This window comes from Eulemur rufifrons, chromosome 17, assembly GCF_041146395.1.
Source record: "Eulemur rufifrons isolate Redbay chromosome 17, OSU_ERuf_1, whole genome shotgun sequence".
In the NCBI taxonomy this organism is placed as follows: Eukaryota; Metazoa; Chordata; class Mammalia; order Primates; family Lemuridae; genus Eulemur; species Eulemur rufifrons.
The window spans coordinates 31794761-31822664 of NC_090999.1; positions in this window are offsets into that span (position 1 = coordinate 31794761).

Sequence of the window (27904 nt, forward strand, 5' to 3'; positions counted from 1 at the left end):
TGTGGCCTGGGGAAGAGTACTCAGGAATTCTCAGAGGAGGAAGGACTAAAGAAGAGTGAGACAAAAGAGATGTTGCTGGGAGAGGGGGTGGGACAGAGATCCTTCTAGATCTTAGAAGAGAGGAAGAAGGAGAGGTGAAATGAAATTTGTGTGAAGGTCTCTTTTCCTAAACCAGTAGAGATCTTTGCACTATGATTGAAGAGATCTATACCCAACTCGAGGTGAAGTAAATTCAAGTGAAAATTGCCTGTGAGGTCTGGCTCTTATAGGTTATTTGTGAAATGCTTGACCATTTGCGGGTAGGGTGGGGCTATCATAAATTGTGAGATTTTCTGAGTCATGAGAAGAATACAGAAATTTTGTTTGGCTTGTTTGAGGCCTGTCAACCCAGTCAAAAGTTAACATCAAAAGTCCACATTGATCTCCTACAAAGGAAAAGGACCACAAAAAAGTATTTATATATATGGAAATGAAACTTAACAAAATACATAGCAATTCACCTAGGAGAGATATACTAGAGTATAAAGTCTAATAGACGCTATCATTGTCAATAATTGTTGGATACCGCTTGTCAACAGATTTGGTTTTTATCATAAATGTTGACAAACCATAGTATAAAGATCTTGCATTTGTTGCATATGTTTTAAATATTTATGTAAATATAGATATGCACAGGTATATATTTGAGAGTAAAGTTTTCATGCATTATAAACTTTCAGGATTTGTGTAATAAGGCCTGAAATCTTTTTACTAAATGATGGAACGTATCACGACATTTACATACTCTAACATCCAATCATCTTCGTTTTAATGAAAATGTTTTCCTTAAATATTTTGAAAGTAAAGCATCTTCACTGAATCAAAACTGACATTTTAATTTGAACTCTCCACTCTGAAAAGAGTTTGCAGTCAAAATTTGTCATTAAAAAAACTCAATGAAATGAAAAATAATGATATGCTGGCTTGCTCTTCTTACAAGCATCCAGAATAGAATTCTAGCGATACTATATTTTAATGCTCAGTTGGCTTCTTTTACTACCATGAAGAGATTACATGAAAATCATCTCTCAGTGCAGTGGAAAGGGCCATGAATTTAAACTTCTTTAAGAAGAATTACATTTAAGACAGAACTGTATTGCTTCTCAATGGGATGACTTTGTTCAAGTTATTTGGTCTTAGTTGCTTCATCATTAAAATTGTGATAAAATAGGTCACAGGGTCTTAAGATAATATGATATGGAAAAGTGTTATAAATGTTACAAATAGTATCTTATGTAAATATAAGATTATTAAACATATACTTTACACATTTTGTAATGAATGGCATTGTTTATATTGTGATTATGTAAAAATCAATATACATTTGTTTCAATTATATTTTTTATTGTAAAAGGGATATATAGTGAAAGTAAAGAATGCAGAAATGAAAATAAGCAAAAAGAAGAAATTGAGAATCGTACACAATCATTCCAAATAATTATCTATATTATTCTTGTCTAAATTTTTATATGTGCATGTAGTTTTTAAAAGTATGCTTCCTTCTTTGTCCACTATTATTGTGGTATATAATATTCAATATCCAGTTGCTTTTCCCTTAACATTGTGTTATTATCATGTTTTCTGGAGAATACATGTGCCTTATAGTACTGTATAAATTAATACATACTACTTTATATGAATGAACCATAATTTATAATTAACGTTTAATCCTTGAATATTTTCACTAGTATTACTGGATGAAAGAACAAATAACATTTTGAGACTTTTGATATAAATTGCCAACTTGCTCTCCAGACACACTGGCCAATTTCTAGTCTGTCAGCAGTGGGTAAAGATGTCTATTTCCTCATATCTTAGTGGATATTCAGCATTATAACAATTAAAAAAAAATTTGTCAGTGTTATGGGTCAAAAATATTATCTCACTGTTTTTAATTAGTACCTATAAATACATATGTGTGTATGTATATGTATATATATGCCAATTATCATTCTTCTTTTGTAAACTGTTTTTTCATGACTTTGGTCCAACTTTTGGTATTAATTCTTGGGAGATCTTTACATATTAAGGTCATTAATCCTTTGTTGTATATGTTTCCCATTTTTTATTACCCTTTTTCCCTAGCTTACTTGAAGTATAATTTACTATTAAAATTATATATATTTAAGGTGTAACTCTTGATGATTTTATGTATATATACACACACATTGTGAAATAATCACCACTATCAAGCATTTGCTTTTAAATTGTGTTTGTGATACTTTTTAAAAATGATGTATATGTTTCTAATTCATAGGTAGTAAAGCTTTATTTATCTAACATTGTCAAATATTGAGGAATTCTATTATAAAATGTTTCCAGATCATTGAGGCTTAGATTTTTAATGCAAAACTTAAAAGAAAATGTTTAAAAGAAAAGTTGTTCTAAATTGTCTTATTCATTTCTTTGTCACCTTATAGAAAATGTACTGAATACAGTATACGCCAAGCACTTCACGCATATATATTTTGATCTTTGAGACAACCTTGAAAAGTCATTATTGTTATCTCCCTTTATCAGGTGGGGCCACTGAGGTTACAGAGCTAATAAATAATTTTCTGAGGCTCACACAGCTTACAAGGGGAGGACCTTTATTTGAACCTAAGCCTAGATTCATTGCTTTTTATACACTCAACACATTGCTATTGTGTGTTAATATTCTGAGGCCCTCAAAGTCTACATAACGTGCTGGGCTATATTTGCATGATATCTGGTTATGAGGTCCATAGTTACTTCTTTAAAAATTGTTTTTATATGTGCTTCCTCAGTTTCAACAAGGTAACTCCAAATGTCCTGCTCACAGCTTGTTTACTTGTGACAATGGCAACAGTAAAACATGTTTATAGAAGAGCCCAAGTGTGCCAGCCAATATAATGGCTGCTCAGAGCTTTCCCCACCAATGTTTTACTTTGCTACTGTTAGTCTGTTGTAGGGAGGAAAACAGATAGTCAGGTTTGTAAAAACTATATACAAAACTGAATTAAAAATTTTTTGAGCAAAAATCTGAGAGGCTTTTCTGTAAGTAAAGCTCATGCTTTTGTTTTGCCTCAATCTGCTTCTCTCAAATTGATGTTTGTGTCACTATCTGCAATAAACACTTTAGTAACTTTACTTCATTTAGTTTTTAATGTAATACTGCAGATGAGAATTATTATCCATATTCATCTTACAGCTGAAGGAACTGAAGTTTGGAGAAAATAAATAACTTGCCCAAGATTCTATTTCATAGAATTTGTGGCTTTGGTTTAGAACTCTTTATGTGCTGATCTTCAGCTGGGTTGTCAGATAAGCAGCTTTAAAAATAACCGAAGAATTGCTGTATAGAAGCTTTCAGGTAGGGGTCTGACTGGAAAATATAAAAGGTGGGACTATGCTCAAATTTGTTGTTTGTTTGTTAAGCTGTAAAGAAAATCAATTTTTTTTTCTTTTCTTACAGACAAAGTCTTGCTCTGTCACCCATGCTACAGTGCAGAACATGATCATAGCTCACTGCAGCCTCGAACTCCTGGGCTCAAGCCATCCTCCTGCCTCAGCTTCCTGAATAGCTGTGACTACAGGCATATGCCACCACATCCGACTAATTTTTTATACAATTCAATTTATAATATTTAGTGAAGCTCCTGGAAGTATTATTAATATTAATAACAATAGCAATAATACAAGTCATTGTTTATTGGCTACTTATTATACACTAGGCACTGTGCTGTTTTACCTAATTTTTCTCATTTACTTAGATTATCTCAATTTTGAAAATGAAGAAATTAAGCTGAAGAGGGACTAAAGCTGCTCACAAAAGCTGCACAGCCAGTGAGGACTGAGGCTAGGCTGCTTTGCAGTAACAAACAATCCCCCACTTCTCAGTGGTTTGCAATCACCAAGGTTCATTTCTCACCCATATTCCATGTTCACAATGGGCTGGCTGTGGTTCAGCTGCGTGTTCTCTTCACTGGGGAACCCAGGCTCACGAAACAGATGTTTTATCTAAAACATTGTCAGGCACACGGCAGAGATAAAAAGACATCATGACAAACTGTGGATGGTTCTTAAAGTTTCTACTCAGAAGTTAAAAATGTCACTTGCTCACGTTTCATTAGCTAGAGCAAGGCTAATCATGCTATCCATAGAGTGGAAGTTTTAGCCTTCCCCAGGGAGTAGCAGGGAATATTTTTTAACAATAATATAGTCTACCACAGATACTAATTCACACTTTTCAGACCCCAGAGCCCATGTTTAACCACTATGCTATGTTTCCTCCTAGTATATATTTGTTTATAAATAAATACTACCAAATAGATTTCAGCATTCTGATCTTCCCCAAATAAGAGAATGAATAGCAAAAATAATGGATGAACATTATATGTAAATAATGAAAGAAAAACCATACAGATGAGGGAAATAGTTTATATTAATTACAGTTTAGGTAGTACTTAAATGTGATTTTTTTCAAGCCCATTTCCTGGTACATTCATTGGCCAATGGAAATGTGATGAACATAAAGTCAAGCATTATTTACTAGCCCATACTGGTACAGGATTATTCCAGTTAAAGACCTCCATCATCTGTGCTGTGTACTGAGATTACACGATAATTAGCCTACTTGAGAATATCAGTGATTGTTGGAGCCTGAATTTTTGTGAATGCTCATTGCCATTACATTTCTAATATACACCAATACTTTTAAGTGATATATCAAAAATTAGGTAGATTTTGTTTATTTAAAATAATACACATTGTACAGTATCTTAAAAAAATGACTTTTGAGGCTCTTAAGAGTATAAATAGGTTTTTAGAAGATCCAATATGGTATGTTGAAAACTCAGAGAAAAAGGAAGGATTTTCTTCCTTATTACAAAAAGATTCTGTATTTCTCCTAGAGTATATATAATTATACCTCCTTGCATTTTTTTTTAAAAATTTGGTTTTAACCTCCTTGACAGGGTGATTGGCTACTAAGAAAAATAAAATTCTAGTTTAGAAACCTCTGCAATGAAGAAGATCAGTCTGAAATTACAATGAGAAAAATACACTGACACTGACAAAAATTGCTTTGATGTGCATATCTCATAGTACATATTTATCAAGTAAAGTTGGCTTTATCTGAACTGCCTAGTGGAGGAGGGAGTCAGAGGAAAGGAGTTAAGGGGAAACTCTGGTGACTGTAAGCTACCATGTGACCATATGCTCTTTCCAAATGAAGGTCTTTTACTATATTGAATCCCCCATAAACAAAGATTCTGGGGCGTTTGCAACCTCTTCTGAAGCATCTGTTTTGTCCACCATCCCATCATCAAATCACTGTGTATAATAGACTATAGAACCATCAGTCTTACTCTCCTCTCTGGCGTACATAGACAGCTGCTTGACCCTCTTCTCCAACTCTCGAGATCTAGTAAATCAGCAGTCTCCAGCCTTTTTGGCACCAGGGACCAGTTTCATGGAAGACAATTTTTCTGCAGACTGGGGGCCTGGTTCCTAACAGGCAGCAGACTGGTACCGGGCCACTCCTCGGGGGTTGGGAACTACAGTATTAAATACACACAAAAATAAATGATATAATACACACACAGGGGTATGTATGCATGGAGATCAGTATCACTTCACAGAGTACCAAGAATCAGATACTACCTCAACTCAGAACGTTATCGTCAGAGGGAGAGCAAATTGTCTCAATTGATAATTCTTAAGTATTACCATACTCCTTACCCTTCATCCTGCTCTACTATCTTAGGCTAGTTTAGTTAATTCTCAATATTACTATTACTTCTGATAATGCAATTTCTAATAATAACAGAACATGTTGCTGAGGTGCATTCTTCTCGTGAATGAAGACTTTGAGAATGGTTCTTCTCAATGGGGCCTGATACCCAGCTCGATGCACCAGATCTTCTGGAAAGTACAAAGCTCTTGCTCTGTTCCTGCCCAAAATACTTTAAGTCAGTCAGACCTTTGCACGGCTCCTCCTAAGAAGTTGTCCCGGTGCTCCTGCAGGTAAACTTTGATGTAGGATTACTCAGCAAAGATTTTCTGCTTACAGGGACTGCTAGTGAGCCAGCATTTACTTGGCCCATGGCATTCCCAGAAAGCTGTTATGCCTCTTCAGGGCGAGGGTAAGACTCAGCTGCAACAGCTTTAAGTACTGTTTGTCTCCTCCCTACTTTGGTGTATAGATTTTTATCATTTAATAGTTATAGAGTATCCCACACACTGATAAGCCATTTATTTATTTGACCTATTTTTTATTGTTGGGACTTCTTTATACATAAATTTCTGCTCTTATTTTTCCTTGGGCCCTTTTCCCAGATGTGCATTTGCTAAGTGAAAGTATATGTGTAGTTGGAAGGCGTTTGATTTATGCTGTCAAATTGCTTTCTAGAAATGGTTTATGACTGTGTCCTACCAGGCATGTATGATCAACCGGTGTCCTGCATCTTCCCTTCAAATGAGCATTTTTTAAATAGATTCACTCTTAACTTTTCATTGAGGAAACTATTAATGCATTTGTTTATATGATAAATATTTTCTGAGATCAATGATGTAATGGCCTTTGAAATTCTATTGCCATATATTTTTTCCAATGCATGCTAATTTTTAAAAATTCAGATTTTAAGAATAATGATTCATTTTCTTCATCAAATAATATTAATAAAAATAAGTAAGGAGAAATGCAAAGTAATTTCTCCTCTCTATAATGGCTAATTGAATTATATATTAGAAAAATCTTTCATATTGTTGGAACTGTAGCACACTAAAAGAAACTTTTACTTCACTTTGCTTTTAAATTCTGCGAGAGGCCAAGCAGCAATTTACTGAAGACTATATAATAGTATCTTTCCTTAACTGCATCATTAATTCAAATTTCTTTAACCTATGATAAGAAAAAACCCATACATTTACAGTTTTCTTTACAAGAAAACAAATTAAACGCACCCTGTATTTTCAGAGTGGGGAAAGATAGCAGGTGTACAGGAGGAACACGGACCTGTGAAAATTCTCCTTTTTGCAAAATTAGTTTTAGGTTCTCTGTGATTATTGTCTCAACATTTATGCTACAGAATAATTATATTGAGTTTAATAGCTAGTAAATGTGTGGCATACATCTATATGAATGAATTAGGAATAGTATTAAAACCAATGAAATGGTATGTTTTTTATTTAAGAATTTTAAGTTAGAACAGAAGTATGTTCTGATTTTTTTTTAATTTCATCTTTTGCTTAGGAAATACATTTCTTGAAGTCAGCCTATTGAAACTCATTATAATCTTTGTATTTTTATATTAATCTCTGCCAATTTTAATGGTCGATCATTTTACTGAATGCTAAATGTTGTGCCTCCAAGTAATATCAGTATATAAATTGTAGCCCTCAAGGATGACCCTCTGTTATGTTCAAGTCAGAGTTCCTTACCAGGTGTTTAATAGAAAAGAAATAGTTCTTAGGGGGCTTCCCTCTCTACTGCTAGATGCACAATTTCCAAGAATATAATTGGAAATTTCAACTTTGACAAACATGGAATAAACATCTTGGGCCACTTTGTATGTAAGAGAGGCAAAGTGGAAATTTGGACAGTTAGGCAGGCAATAGAGATACCATCTCTACTTTGGCGTGTGACGAAATTATACAGATGATTCAATATGACATGCATGTTTTAATATTTTCTTTCTTTTTGTATTAACTTATATGGTTATATCGATTTCCTCATTATTATATTTATTATATTTTGTTGTAATCATTATGATGCTTGATAATGATGGGTACTGTAAAATATACCCTTCTTCCCAGAGGTAGAGAGCTGAAGAAGGGCAGCGGTGGTGTGCAGGGATGAGACATTTTGAAACACACCTTGAGTGTCGCTGGTTGCTAGGAAGCAGCACAGCAAACAAATTGAAGAAAAATATTGGGTCTGTATGTGTGTGCTTGTGTGCGTGTATGTGTGTGTGTGTGTGTGTGTGTGTGTAAGAGAGAGAGAGAGAGAATGTAGCAAAATCTACATTAATCTTGAAAAAACTGCCATAATCCTTGTAGCAGATTTGTTTCTGGCAGGCTCGAACAGTGGGATCAGTTCCCTCAGCTATCATTTTTTGACAGAAAGAGCAATTTTAAAAATTCAATACTTTTGCCTAATGCTATAGATTTAAAGTGAGCTTTATATTCCAAATGGGAACATATTTAAAGACCATTTTTCATATGTGGCATATTATTTAATATTTAGATTTTTATATATTTTAACATATATGCTGTATAAAATCGAAAGTGTTATTTGTTTTCCATTTAATTGCACTTTCCACTTTTGATGAAGGATGCAAAAAAAAAAAAGTCCCACCAATGTCATTTTACCTGGTGCCAAAGCACAGTGCTTGTGTGGTATACAATCGGTGGCTCACTCTGCAGCTTGGCTGATTTAGGAACAAATTCTTTGAATTTTATGTAATGCTTAATGTTTGTGTCTGCAAAATGCTTTATTGAGAGGCAACAGATAGGAATAATAGGAGGTTGAATGAGAGTGAAGTCCAGAGGAGAGCGAGAGCTAGGGCAATGGTGCAAAATGAAAACAATAAATAGTTATCTATGAAATTCTCACCCTTTGTTTTCCTGTTGTTGTCTTGGGAAATCCAGTGATGGTTCTGGAGGTTTGTGCCTCGCTATTTATAAACGACTGTGTAAATATAAGAAAGTGGTGTGTGTGTGTGTGTGTGTGTGTGTGTATTTCAATATGATGGAGGCAATTAAATAGTACATGTTATACATTATAAGAATATAACTGGATATCAGAGAGAGAGAGAACAGATTTGAGTTTCAAAAAGCCACAATTTTTCTCCTACTTGTCTTTAAAATGTAAATTTCCATTTAAATTTTCATAAAATTTTAAAATAAATTTAAAATAAATATATTGGCTCAGAGATTGGATCTAGACAGTGTGAGTCACACTTTATTTAACCCAGGTTACTGAACAGCCCTGAGATTATTCTATTTGAATTTCTGCTAAATATGAATTGTTCAAATATTAAATAAACATTTAAGAGAAATGAAAGCTTAAAATTAAAGGAAAATAAGAGAGATGTATTGAGCTATTGACATAAAATTTCCATAATTTATTTCTAGCAAAACGTAAACTCTAATGGACATGGCAACATCAATGAATTTTAGAAATATCAGATTTTCAGTTTCTCTTTTTCAGAGAAGCAAGTGGAGAATCAATGGATGCATTTTTGTTGCAGCATATTTCTTGGGAAGCTTTCATATGTAAATTGATATAAGAGAATTTCTGTCTACATGCTAGCGTGACATGGTGTAGTTTTAGACACTATGTCTTGCTGATTACCACATAACCCAACTGCCACATAAATTATCTTTATAAATAAAACTTTGCATACATATGCAAGATTCAGAATGGAGCAATAAATTGATCGTGACTTCTTGTCTCCAATGGCGCCACTTCAACGCTTCCTTTAGCAAGTTGGGACTGAGGGCACATTGGTGAACGCCTTTGACTAATCTCCTATCATGATGCACCTCATATTTCAATATACAACTGGCACAGTTGGCCTTTGGAGGAAAGAAAAGTTCGGTTTCCTGCACTGTCAGTCTTTTTACCTTCCTGCCTATAGCAAACTTAAAAAAAAAATTACTTGGAAGAAATGTTAAGCAACCCAACCTTTTATAAAACATGTCAAGATTAATTGCTAGTTTCACTCATGAGCTGTGTAGACTGTTTCCTAAGATTCTCATCTTATTAGATACAATGATTCATATTCCCTTTCTTGGCAAAACATCTGCTTCTTTGCAGATATCCCCATCAATAAAGTAAGCAGTGATGGGGTTCTGCCAACACTGAACTCACTAAAAAATGCAAAGAATAAAATCCTTTCAAGGTACCTCTTTGGTCTTTAGTGCCTTAGACTTTAAATATTTGATGCTCTGGTACTTTAGAAATCTCATTTTACTTAACTATATTACAGGAATGATCTGAACCCTAAACTTGTCTTTTATTTAACCCAAGTTGGAAAGCTGTTAATATGAGTTACTGGGCATTTTCACCCATATTATATATATATTTTTTTATTTCAGCATACTACAGGGGTACAAATGTTTAGGTTACATATATTGCCTTTGCCCCACCCAAGTCAGAGCTTCAAGCGTGTCCATCCCCCAGACAGTGTGCACTGCACCCATATTATTCCTTTTTGTGATCTTGCAATGTTAACTCTGAAGCTTCCATGTTTTAAAATAATTTCTTTGTCTTTTATTCATGTAGTGTTACTCTGGCAGACTCTGAGACTGGATGTTTCAACATCAATTCCCAATTCCCTCCACCCCCTGCTTTTGTGTGTGTGTGTGTTTGTGTGTGTGTGTGTGTGTGTGTGTGTGTGTTCCACTGAACTACTTGCTTTTCTGGTGGGAAGGTTGCATGATACTGTACTGTCTAATTAGAAATAAGTGCAATTCTGTTGTTGGTTGTCTGAAAAGTTTTTGCTTTCCTTATATACAGGACATAGCTGGAATCATCCTGTCTCCCTTCTTCCAGTCTTAAAAGTAGAAATGATGCTGGGAACTGCAACAGCAAAGTTGTGACAATGAGGTGACAAGCTTGAGAATCAGACACTTATTGGCCCTAACAGAGCTGGGCCTCTGAACCACTGCCAACAGCCTTCTACCTCCAGACTTTTGTCCTGTAAGAAAAATATGCCCCTAATTATTCAAGCATTCTATAGCAGCTCTTTTCTTTGCAGCTGAGAATAAACTGATGCAATTACCCCTGGATACAGTGATAGAAGTCAGCTTTACATTTGCACCCCAAATGTCCCATTGAATTGACAGGGGATCTTTTATCTAAGAATAACATCTAAAGAGCAGTGAAACAGTAAAACAGGTTTTATTTTTAACACTCCTCTGACAAACTTTATGATAGTCGATACTGGGTTAGTCCTAAAGCTAGTCCTCACATTTACAATTATGATGAAAGCTTATTAAAATTCAAACTCTTTAGATAGACTGTCCTCTGCTACAGGGGTGGTTTATTCACAGTTTCCTAAAAAAGCAGTATGGATTCTGGCCTCTGCATCTTTCTCATGACTTCCTCAAAATGACATACCCTCTTATTTACTTTACTCTCATTTCTTACTTTGATTCAAAACAAGCCAAGTCCCACCTTGCCCGTACAGTAGGACTTACCTGACCGCATCAGCTGACAATGATCCCTACCTCCCCTGACGAAGACCTTAATTATGTGACCATTCATTTAGCATTTTTCATATTGCGTCTGTCTATTGTATGCTTTGATCTTCAACTAGATCACATGCTTCTTGACAGCAGAGAATATTTTATACTGAATATGCCATGAATAGTGCCTTTTGTATACCAAATAATAAATGCTTGTGGAATGTATGTGCATAGGTGTAGATACTTCTAATTTTTATTTATTCAAGCTTTTTGTACAGCTACCACACTGCTACATATTGTCTGTTTTAAAAGTACTTACCTGTTAAATTCAAATATGAGCAACATCTAAAGCACTCTTAGAATTCTCAATACAAAATCACTAAATTCCAAATAGAAAAGTGCAAAAGAGCTTCATTAGATAATTCACAAATAAATTCAAGTGACTAAATAATTCAAATAGAAAAATCAACCTTACTAATATTACAAAAATATGACCTAGAATAACAAGATGTCTTTTTTTTTACCTATTAAGTAAAAACCAATATTTAATTCTAAGATAATATTGGTAGTGGTACAGTGAGTGGTCCCCTCTCAGGCAGTGCTCTGAGGGTATCCTTCTCACTTCTTCTGAAAAGAATTTGGCAATATATTTGAGAGTTTTTAAGGAGTTTGTAATAACTGAGCCATTTTTATGAATGTTCCCATGGAAAATAATGAAAGAAGAATAAAATTCACTGAAGTATTTTTTAACAAAGATGAATTATGGAAACAACCCTACCTATCATGAAATAGGTAAATTGTTAATCTGAGAGTAGGTAGCCATGAGAAAGCAATCAAAATATTTTCTAGGAGCTCCAGAACAGGGAGGAATGAGGGAAGAATGTGCCTTAAAATCTGATGATAAAAGCAAGAAAAAGGGATAGAATAGGATGTATTAACATTAAAGTGGGGAAGAAACTAAGAATAATATCAACTTTTATCTGGATAGCTCATAACTTTGTTAGGAATAAAAACTCTTAACATTAGTTATATTAATAATAAAAACATTTTAATCAGATGTGAATACCCCTATTATATGTGTATTTTGCTAAAATATAATGGTAAAGATAACAACATCTAATATTTATTGAATGTGTAGATTCTGGGTCCTGTACTGAGATTATATGTATATTTTTTCTCATATATATATGGAAAAAGCTATATATATATAATTTATCATTTAATTCTCTCTATAACCCTATGAAGTAGACAAATAGGTTTCAATATTACCATTTTACAAATGAGAAAACTGAAACTTCAGAAATAAAATAACTTTGTCAAAGTAACACAGTTACTGAGGGATGGTACTAGAATTTAAATTTATATCTATCTGACTCCACACTCTGAGTTATAAACCACTTTTTTTGTATTTTATGCTGCATATTTACCTATGTATACCTTAGACTTATATGTGAGGGCCAGTTAATTACTGAATACCAAGGTACATATTAATTTATGTGGGAGACTTCTTATGTAGTAGAGAATGTAGAGTTTCTTTGACTCAATTCTGTCTCTTCGTTTTGAGTGAGTTACTTAACCTCTCTAAGCCCTGGATTTTCCTGTTAAATGTGGATAATAATTTCTACCTTGAAGGATTATTGTGAAAGTTTAAGTTGTGAAGTATCCATCACAATGTCTGACATATGACTGCAAATGGTAATCTTTAATATTACTCCACCAATAATGTGCTTTGGTTCACAAATTTGGGGGAGAGGCATCATTGGTTATAAAGTACACATAAATGGGAATAAACTTCAACATAAAGATTCAATATGCCTTATGTTGCACTATCAATATATGTGTGAAGGTTTTCAGTCATAGCTTTCCAAAAATGAGAAAATCAAATATGCACTTTTAATACTCTTTTTCTTTTTCTCCTTTTTTTTTTCAGACAAGGGTCAAAGCATGATCACACTGTTTTTGTTAATCAATATCTTGTGGAAATCCTCCCAGGCCAACTGGGCAGCTCCAATGTGATGTTTTAGGATTTAATATTATTCCATGGTCGATATACCATATTTTATTTAGCTATAATATATCTGACTATAAAACATTCATTTGGTTTCTAGTTCTTTGCAACTCTGAACAATTCGTTTTTATAAAGCCCTTCCCCCCATAAATATATTTACATACTGGTATTGTAATTCCTTTGTGATAGATTTCTAGAAGTAAGGTTGCTGGGTGAAAGGACATTTCTATTTTTACTTTTAATTAGTCTTTGGTTACTTTCCACAAAGTCTGCAAAAATGTGCATTTCACCAACAGTGTATGAGAATATGCTTTTCTGAAAAAAATCTCCCTACTGTTCATTTTTGTTTTTAGCAATATGACAAAACAAAGCAAAGAAAGACAACAGAGAAATGGGTACAAGAAATTATACATCCAAATATTTTGCAAAGTTTTTTTAAAAACAATTATGAAATAAAATTTAACAATGAGGTATCACTTCATATCGCATAGATTGACAAGCTCTTCCCAAGAATTGCTCGTTTTAGATCCTCCTCGTGGACTTTATTTTGCCAAACCTCGAGGAAGGCTCAGACGGTGGGAAGCCCCACCCTTCTCCCACGGTCTCTCACTCTGACTTCTGCACCTTGCCCCCCTCCTGATTCCAGTGACTGCTTCGTTTGGAGGATGAGGCTGGAGTTAGAGTTGGGAAGGGTGGAGAGGTGGCTGTGTTAACAAGTTATTCTTATCCCAGAATTCCCTGCCTATCTTTTAGAGAAGTTAATTAAACTTAGAATTTTACAAAGACAATAAAATGTTCATTGAAAATGACTGAACTCACATTAGGGAGTAAAATTACGTGGTGCTTTGTATTAATATATGTAGATGTTGCACCTATTTATGTGACCTCCCTGGCCTCTTAAAAACACTGAGTTGGGATCCCTTGTCTATCTGTAGCAGAGATATCTGATGCTCATCACCGCTCCTTGGCAACCCTTACAGCCAGGCTGTGTAACTAGCTTTGGCTAACAGATAGTGGATATCTGCACATGATGAGACAGGGCAAACCTTGGCACAATTTTCATAGTCTTCTTTCCTGGAAGCTGTGTGTTGAGAATGTGGGCACTTAAGATGGTAAATGCTGGATCCCTGAGGATAAGCTCCTAGTTGGAAGCTCCTTTGGAGAACACTCAGACTCACAGAGGACTTTGAGGTAAATGAGAATCAAAATAAATTCTTATGTCCTAAAATACAGAGATTTTGGTGTTTGTTATGACAGCCTAGCTTAGCCTGCCCTGACTAATACGCTATCATAGTATACTATTAGACCTGTATTGGGAATAACTCCTATATGTAATTAATGTCTCATGGACTGACAGAGTCATTCCAGGCATCAATTACCAGTCTAGAGACCACAACTGATATCAATTCCTAGGTGAGTTCTAGACAAAAAGGAATTTGAATGCTTCAACCCTAATTAAGCTAACTTATCTTAGAGGGGTGTTTCCTGGTTATCGGGGTCAAGATGACACCAGCCTTATAGAGGCAGATGGAGAGCTGGCAAATATGGGATACGTTCTGGGGTGGCTGCAACTTTGTGCCAGCTTTTCCATGCTCAAGGAAGATATTTTAAATTTTTATAAGCAAGACAGCTTTATTTATTTTTAAAATTTTTATTTCTATTTTCTCCTAATATTCAGTAAAATGCTTGTGAAAATGTCAGCCAGTCTGTTTGTGGTAGTCAAAAGAAGAGTTTTGTCAACACTTGAAAAAGAACGGTAAAGGGAGACTGATACATCCCTAGTGTCAGGTGTCTGGTGACAGTGGTGAGGGCAGTGAGATGGCATCCAAGAGGGTGACATTGAGGGGCACAGAATTCTTCTTCCAGTGCTGACCTTAGAGCTTCTAGGCATTAACCTGGTCTTTGAAACATAGATAGGATTTCCAAAGGTTGAGGTGAGGATGGGCATTCTGGGTGGAGGATACAGAGTGAGCAGCGAGGCAGGAGGCAGGAGCGTGACTGCTGGGGAACCAAGGGTGAGGTGCCAGGAAAACCCCTCTCCCATCCTCTTCTTCCCTCATTGCAGAAAGGAAGAACCACCCATCTATCTGACTTAGAGCCTACGATTGAGTCTGATTTAATAGGGAGCCAGATCACAGCTGGGGAAAAGCTACTCACATGTCTGCGGTTCTCTGCTTTCATGAAGACGATGCAGAAAGCTGCCAGAACACTGCACACTGTCTGCTCTCTGAGCAGCCCTGTCCACTCTGGCATCTGCTTTGCCCAGTGAGCTAAGGCGCACTCATCTCTTTAGCTCCCAGCAGCAAGCTGGTTGGAAGGTTTTGGTTCAATGAAAGGAATGAGGGCTCCATAAACCTGCAGGTTAGGATCGGGGAACCAGAGACGTCTGTACTGGGCATAGTGGGCAGGCTTAGGATTAGAAATAGTATGACTCTGTGTGTTCCATTTACCATATTCTTCAAGAAGTTCCTGAAGAGAGGAAGAGGCAGGATTTGGGCATTCCTTATTTTTAGCCAACTACTAAGACCAACAAAACCTGATGAATAACTCTTAACAATGGCTAAATCAACTTCTGAACCTAGAAAATGAAGATACTGATGATTTAATAACCTCCCCTGAAAGTGGTTGATAAATGATTGAAAATATACCTTATAATTATAGTATATATGTATATAATTTCTTCAATTTTAAATCAACTTGGGTGAGGGTTTGAATCAGATAAAACTTTCACAATTTGACAAAGCAGTGAATCTTATTTTTAGATGTTTTATATTTTATGGTGTGATTAAAATAACTTGAAAATATATGAAAATGTTCTCAGTTTTCTAATTCTTAAATATACATAGATATTTATATTAGGGCTCATATAATATATAATACCATCCATTTAAATTCAGCAAAGTATTTTCAAGTGAAAAAAGCCAACTTTCATAACTTTATTCTATTAGTTGTATACTAGCTTTTGAGATTTTAGGAAAGAGATGAGCATGGAATGTAAAAGTGGAACAAATTCCCCTTTTTTCTCTGAGAGTGCACTAGACATGAATGAACCACCTACTGCTCAGTACGTACCTGTGAACAGTAGGATAAAAATGAATACTTTAAAGATGCTCTTCCAGATGAATTCTTTAGGGTTCAGCAGTATTACTCTATGTGCAAAGCAATCAGGGAGTAAAGAAAGTATCCTTTTCTTTTTCAAAGAAATACAATAGATTTTGTAGTTTTGGAGACCTCCTTCTAACGTTTTTTTATTTTAAATGTCTTAAGATTTTCTTTAGACATTTGAGACCCTCAACTGACATTTTCTGGGTTCTTAGAGCTTTATCTTCCTTCAGGGAATAGAGATTCATTATAATTACATTATTTCTTTTAATGTCTGCAGCTACTAATTAAAGAATTCAATATTATTAGCAAATTCTTTCCATATTATTGACAAGTACTTTCCAATTAACATATTCCCCACTAGTATATATCCTGATTAATAATAAAAAACTTAAATCTATAATATATATAGAATAGATTTAAAATACTATTTAATTCCACTTATTTCTAAGAATCACTGAGGCAGATGACATAGCAGATAAAAGCATGGTCTTTAAGGTCGGCAAGGTATTGGACCGTCAGTGACTTAAAACTCGTCTATACCAGTAGTCCTCACTTTTCTCAATGCCTCAGTGGAGTTTGGTGGAATTGACCACATGTTGATTCTTAAAGTTCTGGAATAACCTGTACCTGATTTTGGTTTTCCTGCTTTCTCATTGAACACTTCCTCTAGCCAGCTCCTGTTCTGGGAGGGTACAACAGTCTCATCAATTCTTGTAGAATCTCACATATTAGCTCATGGCTGGTCGCATGCTGATAAGACTCAGATTTCTATCGCCAGCACAGACATTTCTCTTAAGTTCCATAATCATATATCTAACTCCCTACCTCACATCTGGATGTCTAATAGCCATCACAGCCTTAACATGACTAAGAACTACTGATAATCCTTTTTCATCTAAGTAAATTATCCATCCAGTTGCTCAGACCCCAAACCAAGAAGTCATTGTTAATTCCTTTTTTTTCTCACACTCCATACTTCCATAAATTCAATTAGCTCGGTCTCCAAAATGTGTCTTTGATCTGTCCCTTTCTCACCAACTCTACTGCTACAATCCTAGTGCAAGCCACCTTTGTCACTTCTATCACCCTAACAGCCTTCTAACTTGTCCCTTTATCTCCATACCTGCCCAATTGCAGTCCATTTTCCAGCTAACGGCTGAAATGATCTTCTTAAAGCATTAAATATCACACTATATCCTGCTTAAAGCCCTGGAGTGATTCACCATTACTATTAGATTTATACCCAAACTGCTCACAAGGCTCCTCATGATCTAACCCCTGCCTCTGGTGTTTGTTTTGTCTCCCAAACCTGCCAAGTTTGTTCCTTTCCAGGAGCTTGTACCACATGCTGGAAGCTTGTTTCCAGATCTGTTATGGCTGCCTTCTCCCTCACTCAGGTGTTAATGCAAAGGCTGACTGCCCAGAGAAGTCTTCCTAAGTACCCTGCTGAAAGCAACTCTGCCAATTACTCTCTACTATGTTCTCTATTTTATTTGTATGCAGCACTTATCAGTACCAGCAATTATTTGTTGTCTGTTTCCCCTACCACTAGAAGGTAAACTCTTTGCAGTCAAAGTTTCCTTTTCCTGCACATTGCTGTAAAGCCTGAGGCTAGCACGATGCTCAGCACATGGTAAGGGCTGAATAAATGGTCACTGGAGTTGTATTGCTAACTCAGTTTAAGTTCACTAATGCACGTATTAATGGAAGTCTTTTATTACTAATTTCTACCTTTGTTAGTCTTTTCATTTTCAAAAAAGGTGTTACATCTTAGAGTTGTTACTGTGTGAAAATATTGGATAACCTTGAATTCATTAGGAAAGAAAAGACTTGTGTGTTGTTTATATACCTGCAGTTACCAGCAATACATACAATCTTAGAGTCACAGAAATACAAGAATCTGAGAGATCAGCTAGTTCAGCCACCTCGTACAAAAGGGAATAAACTAAGAACCTTACTTCTAATTAATTAATTAAAATTTATTAATTAGAAATACAATTAATTATATCACTAATTATTTTTTCTTGCTGTAGGCATTAGCCAGTTTTTGTTCTTTAGTTAACAACATTTCTCTGCCCCCTTATCCCCAGTTTCATCTGTTCATCTCAGCAAAATGTGTGATTAACTTTAGTCATTTAAGTTTTTGGTTCTTCTTGCCAGTATTATTGAAAAAATGTGTAGCTGTATTCCGTAGATTATATAATCTTTTATGCAGGGTCAGAATTCACTTTAATTCAGAGTATTGTAGTCCAAGTATGGATTTTATACTTCTTTATATACAAAAATTTATTAAAACAAACTTTTTTTGTTTTCAGCATTTAAATTTTATTTTTATTTCAGAATTTTTATTTTTATTTGTTTATTTATTTTTTAAATTTCAGCATTTTATGGGGGACACAAATTTTGGTTACATAATTTGCTTTTGTACAGTTTGAGTCGGTTATAAGTGTGCCCTTCACCCAGTTAGTACGCATTGTACCCGTTAGGTGTGAATTAACCCATCTCCTCATCTCCCCTCCCATCTAGTTGTTTTCCCTTAAGTTTTACTTCCATATGTGCATGTAAGTGTTGATCAATTAGTTCCAATTTAGTATTGAGTACATGTGGTATTTGTTTCTCCATTCTTGGGATACTTCACTAAGAAGAGTGGTCTCCAGTTCCATCCAGATTGTTACAAAAGAAACTAGATCACTATTTTTTATTTTTTTATGGCTGAGTAATGTTCCATGGTATGCATATACCACATTTTATTAATCCACTTGTGTGTCGATGGGCATTTGGATTGTTTCCACATCTTTGAGATTGTGAATTGTGCTGTTATAAACATTTGAGTGCAAGTGTCTTTTTTAAATAAAATATCATTTTTTTCTTTGGGTAAATACCTAGTAGTGTGGCTTGAAAGTTTTGAGTAAAATTTATCAGAATTTTATTTTAGAATTTAGTTCCAACCAACGTTTAAGCCACCTTTTTTGCCAAATTGAATTCAGGTATACGGTAAACCTGAATTTTCCTTTTGTAATTCGATACTCAGTAGTTCTTTCCAGGTGTTTAATTGCACGCACTAGACATTTTGCATCTATAAGCCCCCTGCAGTTAGTATAGTTGGTTGAGAATCTGGCTGTTTATGAAATACTGTTCTGATTTTATTATATCTTGCTTTTACATTTGTATCAGACTAAATTAGTAAGTGGATACACATATAAATATAGCTAATGAAACTAAGAATTCACATTTTATATTTTATTTTCCATTTAAAAATTTATTGAATGTGTCCTTTTTTTGGAATTCTCTCTTTAAAAATTGGAATATTCAAAGATGTGAAAGTGTTAACACTAATAAAAAAATACAAGGAATCTCAAATCAGGGAGAGAAAAAAAGAGAAACTATTGTTCTCAAGTCCCATTTGGATTTACTGTATGGGAATGAACAATAAACTATAATGAACATCTGCTACTGGCTCCTAAGATGGTAGGAAAGGAAGAATAAAATAAGAATTGCTGGATCAACAGCTCAGGAATTTGAAACCACAGCATATTGTAGTCCTTTGGGATTCTAAATATTCAGGCATCTGTTAGGTAGCAGATTCAGCTAAACATGGATCATCAAAGGAATTCCAAAATTATGTTGAGGACAAGTTTATAATCCATAAAGAAGAAAATCAGTCACTGGGGAAGTTATCCTGGAAGAATGTAACTATTTGAAATAATTGTGCTACTAAGTAGAAGTTCTTGGAAAAAAAATATTTCCAAAAATTTAACCCCTTCACTGCTTCCCATCCCCACCTTGCCAAGAATGAATGTCAGCTAGTGGGAGGCTGGTTTCAGAAAATCAAGTTGGGACATGTAGAGAGAAAATATTATACAATCCATCATTAGGTGCTAATGGACTATTCCAAATGAACTGTAATTTAGGGTAGTTACCTCAGTTATTTTCTGGCTACATTTTATAGTCACAAAGGGTAAGTGGTTTCCTCATTATTTATAAGTATTTTATTTCCTTAAATTATTTTTTGAGTCTTAGATTTCTAGAAGCAGAAATTGAAATGAGAAGCCCAACTTTTAAAGGATGATAGAATATAGATTGGAATCTCAAACTATGGAATCTTAAAATAGTGTGAAATCTCACACACTATTATAACTGTATCATCTCGATGATATTAAGAATATTCATTCTTTCATTCAACAAATACTTGTTAAGTACCTATTAGGTATTAGGTTTTAAGAACACATTACTGAAGAAAAACAAAGAAGAATTTCTGTTTCTATGGAACTTCCCTCCTTTCTCAGAGGAAGGAGAGTGTCAGGACTTACAAGTCTGCAGAGGGAAAAGCCTCCCAGAGAAGGGTGACGATGAGGTTATATATATATATCACATCAACCCATCTGCCCCTCTTCTCAGCTCTTTAATGGTAGAAATTCTCTCAGCAAAATACCTTTTGGAGGTATAATTTTTTGTGTGTGTTTCTCCTTCATTTTAATTGTATATATTTAGGGTTGTATGTTTTTATATACATCCAAATATATGTGTAATGTGTGAATTCATATCCATAATATATGTATGTATGTTGTTGCTGGGTGTATTATTTCTCACTTGCTTTTGTGCTTCACACTTTTTCCCAAATAATGAACCAACAATAAACACGTGAACCTTCGCACATTTGATAAAATAGGAAACAACTGGAAAATATATGCAACTACTACAACTACCTTATTATTTGCTTGCTTGTAGGCTTGTGTAGTCACTGACCGTTAGTTCCTTGCACTACTGTAGGGCCATGAAACCAAGAAAACTCTTGGGGTACATGATGAGAATGCTTTTGTGAAGGACCAGCAGGAGAACCAAAACTAGTTACAAGTCAGCTCCTTTGCAAAGCACACCATGGGTCAGGATATAGACTTGCTTTGCCACCAGTATGCTTCTCACTAATGTACATGAGCCCTCTCTCTCCTTCCACTCTCTTTACATATTCCTTTTGTCTGCTTTGACCAATTTCATCTCCCGGTCTGTAAAGCCACTGGAAAAGTCTACTGCCATGTTAGAGAAGTGTCTTGTCTTTGGAAACCAACATATGTCTCTGATGCACAGTTGATCTACCTATTGAATGTACAATTTTGCAGTCTTTAAAAACATTGTAGCCTTAGTGTTATTGGCGTTTAAAAAAACTTCTCTCGGGTGTCACCATGGATTGCTATTGTGTATTACATAGGTTGAGCATTATTTAGGCTGTTTGGTTTCCCTCTCTCCAGGTATTGTTATGTTCTGTTTTTTTTTTTTTTTTTTTTTTTTTTTTATTGTTCACTGACAGCTCTATTAGCCATTTCTCAAATTAATCAGTTTTGATAGTTGGCCAATTTAGTTTGGTGTGGGGAGGAAGTTGAAAACATTTGCTGACATAAGCTTAGGGGTCTATCGATAATTTTGATCCTGGGAACTTGTAGCAAATTTAGCACAGGTAAAAGACATTACAGCTCTAACCCTTCTGAAAATTCCCAGGGCTTATTTTAATGGGTTAGGCATAGTCTCACTGTATAGCTCAGATGGAGCCTTCATATTTACTTTTACAGCGCACCTCTTTAAGAGAGAACATTCACAATGGAAAACAGTGGCAAGAGTTAGAAGACTTTAAAAAGGAAACTGTTAGTGCAGCAGTAAAATTTGGCCAGGTAAAAATTTTTTTTTCTCTCTCATTAGGTTTCAATCTTCTTTAGTATTATGACTTATCCAAAACAGACTAGCATTGAATCAGAGCTTTCAGTTTTTCAAAAGTTATGATATGTTTGTCCAAGCTCTATTTGAACTTTAACTGTATTCTGGGCTTGAGCCTCAATAATTCTTCTATTAACATTTTTCAGAATTAGAACTTCAGAAGTAAATGCTTTAGCTATGTCTTCTAAAGCTTTAGTTAGGTCTTCTAAAGATTTATTGAACTTAAAATTATTTGAATCTCTTTAGTAGCTCCATCAACATAGAAACACGAGCTCTTATGTTTATGTATTTTTCTTTAAAAAAGTTTTTATTACGAAATTTTCCAAACACAATCCAAAGTAGTAAGTACAATAAACCCCCATGTATCCATCACCCAGCTTAAACAACCATCAACATTTTGCCATTTATGTTTATGTTTTAATAGTAATGATTACGAGATATCAACAGGAAGAATCATGTGCTGTTTTAAGAAATGCTAGTAAGAATCCTTTTGTAAAGAAGTATGATTTCTGGTGAATTTCATTCTTAAAAGTAAAATCTTAATTGCAGTAGTTTAACCAGATATGCTATATTAAATTTTAAAAATTAGTTCTTCCTTCTGCCTTTTGTAACTATTACTTAAAATATTGGTGGAGTATGAAGTTTTATTTTCCAAATGTCAGCTGTTCTTTTCTCTATTCCTGGTTCAAAGCCAGCATTGTCAGAAGGGAGACAAGTTGGCAACTAGCCTAAATACCAGTGGGGATACATCGTCTCTTCTGGACTTATATTCTTAAATACCACCTTAAAAATCTGTAGATAATTAGTGCAGTAATCTTGAAAATATTAATTAAGAAAAGAGCTAATAATTACTATGTTTGAAACTGAAAGTGATATAATTAGACTTAAGCTGTGAGGTTTTTATTTGAAATTGATTAAGACCTCCAATGAATTACTAGGCAAAGAGAAATTCCCTATTTCTCTTATTAAGACTTCACTGGTTAATAGAAATATAAACAGGCCCAAATATCTGTTTACTTATGGATCCTCTTGTCTAATTCCATCTCATTTTAGTTATCTGTGGGTAAAATGCTTTATTTACAGTAATGGAATTTAGCAGAGCTGGTCAAATAATCTTGACAAAAAGTGGAGAAATGTGACTATGCTCTTAAAAAGCTGTATACTTTTGGCATACAGATTTATTATTATTTTTTGCTGAAAATTTGGAATATTTTCTATAAGTTTACCCCAAACAAAGAATCCTATGCTAGTGCATTAGAAAAAGGCAGAAGATCTTTCTCTCAAGCTCAATAATGCCAGTTTGAATAGCTTGGTGCTGACAGGCTGGGTGAGAGTTGAGGGGCTTTGATTACTGACACTACCTTGCTCTTGTGGGTGATGATATCCCTGTGAAATACATTGCCCTGGTCTGCCTGCCGAGAACTTAACCGCATCAGTCAGCCTCTCTTTCCTGAACCTATGAGGTCATCGTTATTACTTCATTTTTTATTCCTACATAATCCAGGCTGAACTTCAGAAGGCTTTCTGCTTTTCCCATCATAAGTTATTACTTCTGAAATATAGAAATAACCTGAGAGATCTTTTATGAAATGTATCCTCCTCCATTTATCCTAAGTGTGTAGTTGAAGCAACAAACCAATTTTCTGGGCAATAGATCCACCAAATCGAAATCAATCTTAGATGAATCAAATAGTTTCTCTCGGTGCAAATAATCCTCTGGATTAAAAAAGACAGAGTTATAATGCCAATGGAACAAGAATGAGAATATAGTGGAGAAGGAAGAGGGAATTTGGTGAAAATGAAAACAAATGTTTTTGAAAGAAAATTGCTTCACTGCTAATGAAAGAGTGCCAGAGATTGTTAACATTATGAACTCAAGCAGGTTATTTTGGAAATAGTGAATTTTAACATCTAATGACAATGGCAAGGGATATGGGCTTTGAAGTTTGATGTGGATATGAACCCCAACACTACTACCTGCGAGCTGTATCTTAGATTTTGCTTCCATCTTCTACAGGAGTGGACTAATTTTTTTCTGTGAAATGCCACATAGTAAATATTTTGGGCTTTTGGAGTCGTGCTGTCTCCTGTGCAACTCTCAACTCTGCCATTGTAGTACGAAAGCAGCCATAGGCAAAAAATCAGTGACTGAGCGAGCATGCTGTGTTCTGGTAGAATTTTATTTTTGGATGCTGAAATTTGACTTTCACGTAATTTTTATTTGTGTCACAAATACTTTTTTGAAATTTTCTCCACTATTTAAAAGTAAAAACCAATTTCAGCTTGTGGGCCAAACAAGAAAAAGCCAGTGGGCCGGATTTGGCATGTGAACCATCGTTTTCCGAAACCTGATTTAAGACAGTGTTTTTCTAAGTGGTGCCAGCAACACCGTCATGGCCTGGGAACTTCTTCAAAATGCAAATTCTCAGGCTTCACCCTAGACCTACTGAATAATCAGAAACTCTGAGGCGGATGCTGACATTTCAAGCTGACATTTTTCAGGTCTCCAGGTGATTCTGATGCATGCTGGAGTTTGAGAATCATAGATCTGTATATAATGCTATTTAATTGCTTTTGAGTCCTGAGTTCTTGTGAGAATTAATGAGATAAAGAATTATCAGTGCTTAGTTTGGTGTTCAACCATCTCACCAGTGCTAAACACCCGTTAGCTATTATAAGCAAGATTGAAGTAAGTTGGTTTTAATTTTGATTATATTTTTCCTCCTTTTTAAAAAGGTGACTGTGTAAAATAGTCTTTAGCAAGAATTCTGTAACCAAACTAGTTACAGAATGTGAAGGAAACTAGTGTGAAGGAAATGCAGAGTGGATAATTCTAATCTTCTTTAAATAAGTTGATAAAACATAAGGATTAAGAAAATTACCTCTCAACAATGTGATGGAGAATGATTTTCTTGGAAAACAAAATCCCTTTAATGCTAACACTTCCTTTGGCCTGTTAGTAAATTAGAAAATTACAGAAACAGAATTTTTGGTATCACAAATCTTACAGCAAAATATATTCTTGCCAAAAAAAGAGCAAAATATGAAATTTAAATTTATAAAACAAAGGCAACTACTGCCCAGTGTTTTTTGTCTTTAATTTCTCCATGAATGTGTGGGCACGTGGAATATACCTAGCCAGTGCCCACCGGGTTTATCAGAATTAGCTGCTGCATGACCCTTCCTAGGTCTGGTTCAGAGAGGACTGATGAGGCCAGTGGCAAAGGCAAACACAGTATTACTTTGTAAAACAATTTATTTGTACTTTTGTAGAGCTGATGTCATGGAATCCTGCTTTCTTATGGAAACCTTTATCATTATTGACTTGAGCATTTTAAAACATAAATAACTGAAGGAAATGAAAGAAGACGGTATTTGCAGAAAAAAACATTTATATTTCTTTGATTTTGAGCTTAATACTAAGGATAAATGTTCCTAAATAATCTCAGGTGAGCAGAAAGCATAATGAGTTTGGACTTCATAGCAAGCCATACTTAATCCAATAGAGAGAAAGGGGTTTTCTACTTTTCCCACAATTATCTAGAAAAATTAAACACAAATTAGAAGTTTTTGCTATGATTTATCTGGATAGCTGTGATGATATAGGTTTATCAAAATGTTTCATACAAAACATTCTGAATTTTAATTTTGTTTTTATAGGAGCCTAGTTTATTGCAGATGCTCACAAAATTTCTTGGGTAACAGCTGGCCTTGTAACATCCTCATTATGACCTGTGAAGCTGCACAAACAGATGCTATCCTTCAGTAAACTCAAGTGAACTAGAAACTAAAAAAAAAAAAAAAAATATCTTGGGCAAGTCTCCGGTTTTGTTAAAAGTTTTCCTGTGTTTTGGTATTTTAATAAAGATCACATGATATGAGGCTTATTTCTTGGTTATACTCATTCTAATTGCCATTTCTGTGACAGTCTTAGGAGATAAAGGTCAGATATTTTTTCAGATTTTTATTTCGTCATTTTAGCCAAAATTTGCAAGAAATGCAGCAGGAGTGATGTCAGGACACACCTCTTTGCAGCATATTGATGCATTTGACAGCTGAATATTTCTGATAAAGACAATATTTGCATTTCATTTTTGTATCTTATGTAACATTTAGAACTTTAGAATATTTCTTTATTCAGTAAGTTATTAGTTATGTTTGAAAAAATTGCACTGATGGAAAATTTCTAAAAAATATTGTCAAGACTTTGCTTGGTTCAGAGTGAACATTAAATAGTAATAACCACCAAGCAGTTTGGTTTAACCTCAAATGTTAATATAAACAACTATAATTGAGATGCTTCCTACTTTCACATCTGCAAATATCCAATAACTTTAATAACTTTAATATCACCATAACTTTAATATCTAAATCAGATGCCCTGAACTCTACTGTGGGAAGCCCGAATCCTTCTCATCATCTGGGGATTTTCTGGAGTGCACACGCTCGTAAGCAAGTGCACCTATGTGCTGTTACTTTCCCCCAACTACAGCCATTCATTCTGGGGGTGCTCCCTGCTTGGGCTGGCCCAGTGTGAGGTGCTACCTCTCTTCCTTCACACAAACAAAGAACCACAAACTGATGCTCAAATGAGTGGCAGCCTTTTATTACGGATTTGTGAATTGCAGAGAGTAATTACAGATCAGAAAACACTTCCACTTTAATGACAGGTACAGAGATCAATGTTCCGAGTAATTTGTCAGTCACCCTCCTCCATAAGGAACTTTTCCTCCCTGGGTGCCCTTGTAGGGCAGTCTCCAGCTATGTGCCAGGAACCCTCTCGCATTTCTCCCTAGACCTTCTTTGCCGGTCCCCTTTCACCTTATTCCCAGGCCTCTCTCCTAGGCTGCCTGCAGCAAAGCCAAATTCTTCTCCCTTTAATAATAACAAAACAGTTCGGCTTTGTTTTCATCTCACATCCCCATCCAGCCCTGCCCAGGGACCTGACCTTTCTCAACCAAAGGAAAACAGCATATACCATTAAGGTGTTTTTTTCTCAAAAGAAGAGCCATTTCCTCAAGGATGAATTCTATCACTCTTCTGGAAGGCAGAATCAACTGTAGTCAGTTTGCGCTTTCAGTAGCAATTGCTCTTGTTCTGATGTACACGGGTACTTCCGTCCAAGCAAGCCACCATGTTACCTCATAGGCAGATTATTTTTACTCCCTTCAATACATTCTCCACACTGCAGCCCTATAATCTTTCTAAAGGGATAATTTGATCACGCCACTCTTTTGGTTAAACGGTGAGTAACATCTCACTGCCCTCAGGATGAAGTTTCAAATCCCTAAGAGATCCTATAGTCTCTCTGGTTCCCCGGTTCCACCACCCGCCTTGGACCTCCCCAGCCTCCCCTGGCTCCATCCTCCCCAGGTTCGGCCTTTGGCTGTGGAAGGGAGCATGGCCTTCCCACCACCGGCCCTCCGGGATGGTTGTTTTCTCTGCCAGAAAGCCCCTCCTCCTTCATCTCCTGATTTTTTACTTGCCCTTCGGATCTCAGCTTAAATGTGTCTTCTTAGTTTTCTCTAGTCCGCAGCTAAGTTGAGGGATCCTATGTGTCTCTCTTGGCACTCTGTACTTCTCTTCATGGCATTCATCTAAATTGTAATTCATTCATTTTCAGAGCAGGGTGTCTGTCGGGTTGCTGTGGAACTCCACGAGGGGTTGCCAAGGATTATCTGTGCATCTCAACGTAAGGCTTCTACAACTAAATTTTTATTTTGTTAATTGCCCCCCTTCCCTATTACTTCTCCAAATTTAGGGGTAGCAATGGCTCCCCTCCGTGATTCACCACATTGCTCAAATCTGTCACTCTTAATCTCCCTTCTATACCATAATGCTATTCCCCACCTCTTTGGATTCCAGTAACATACTCCTAAACTCTTACTT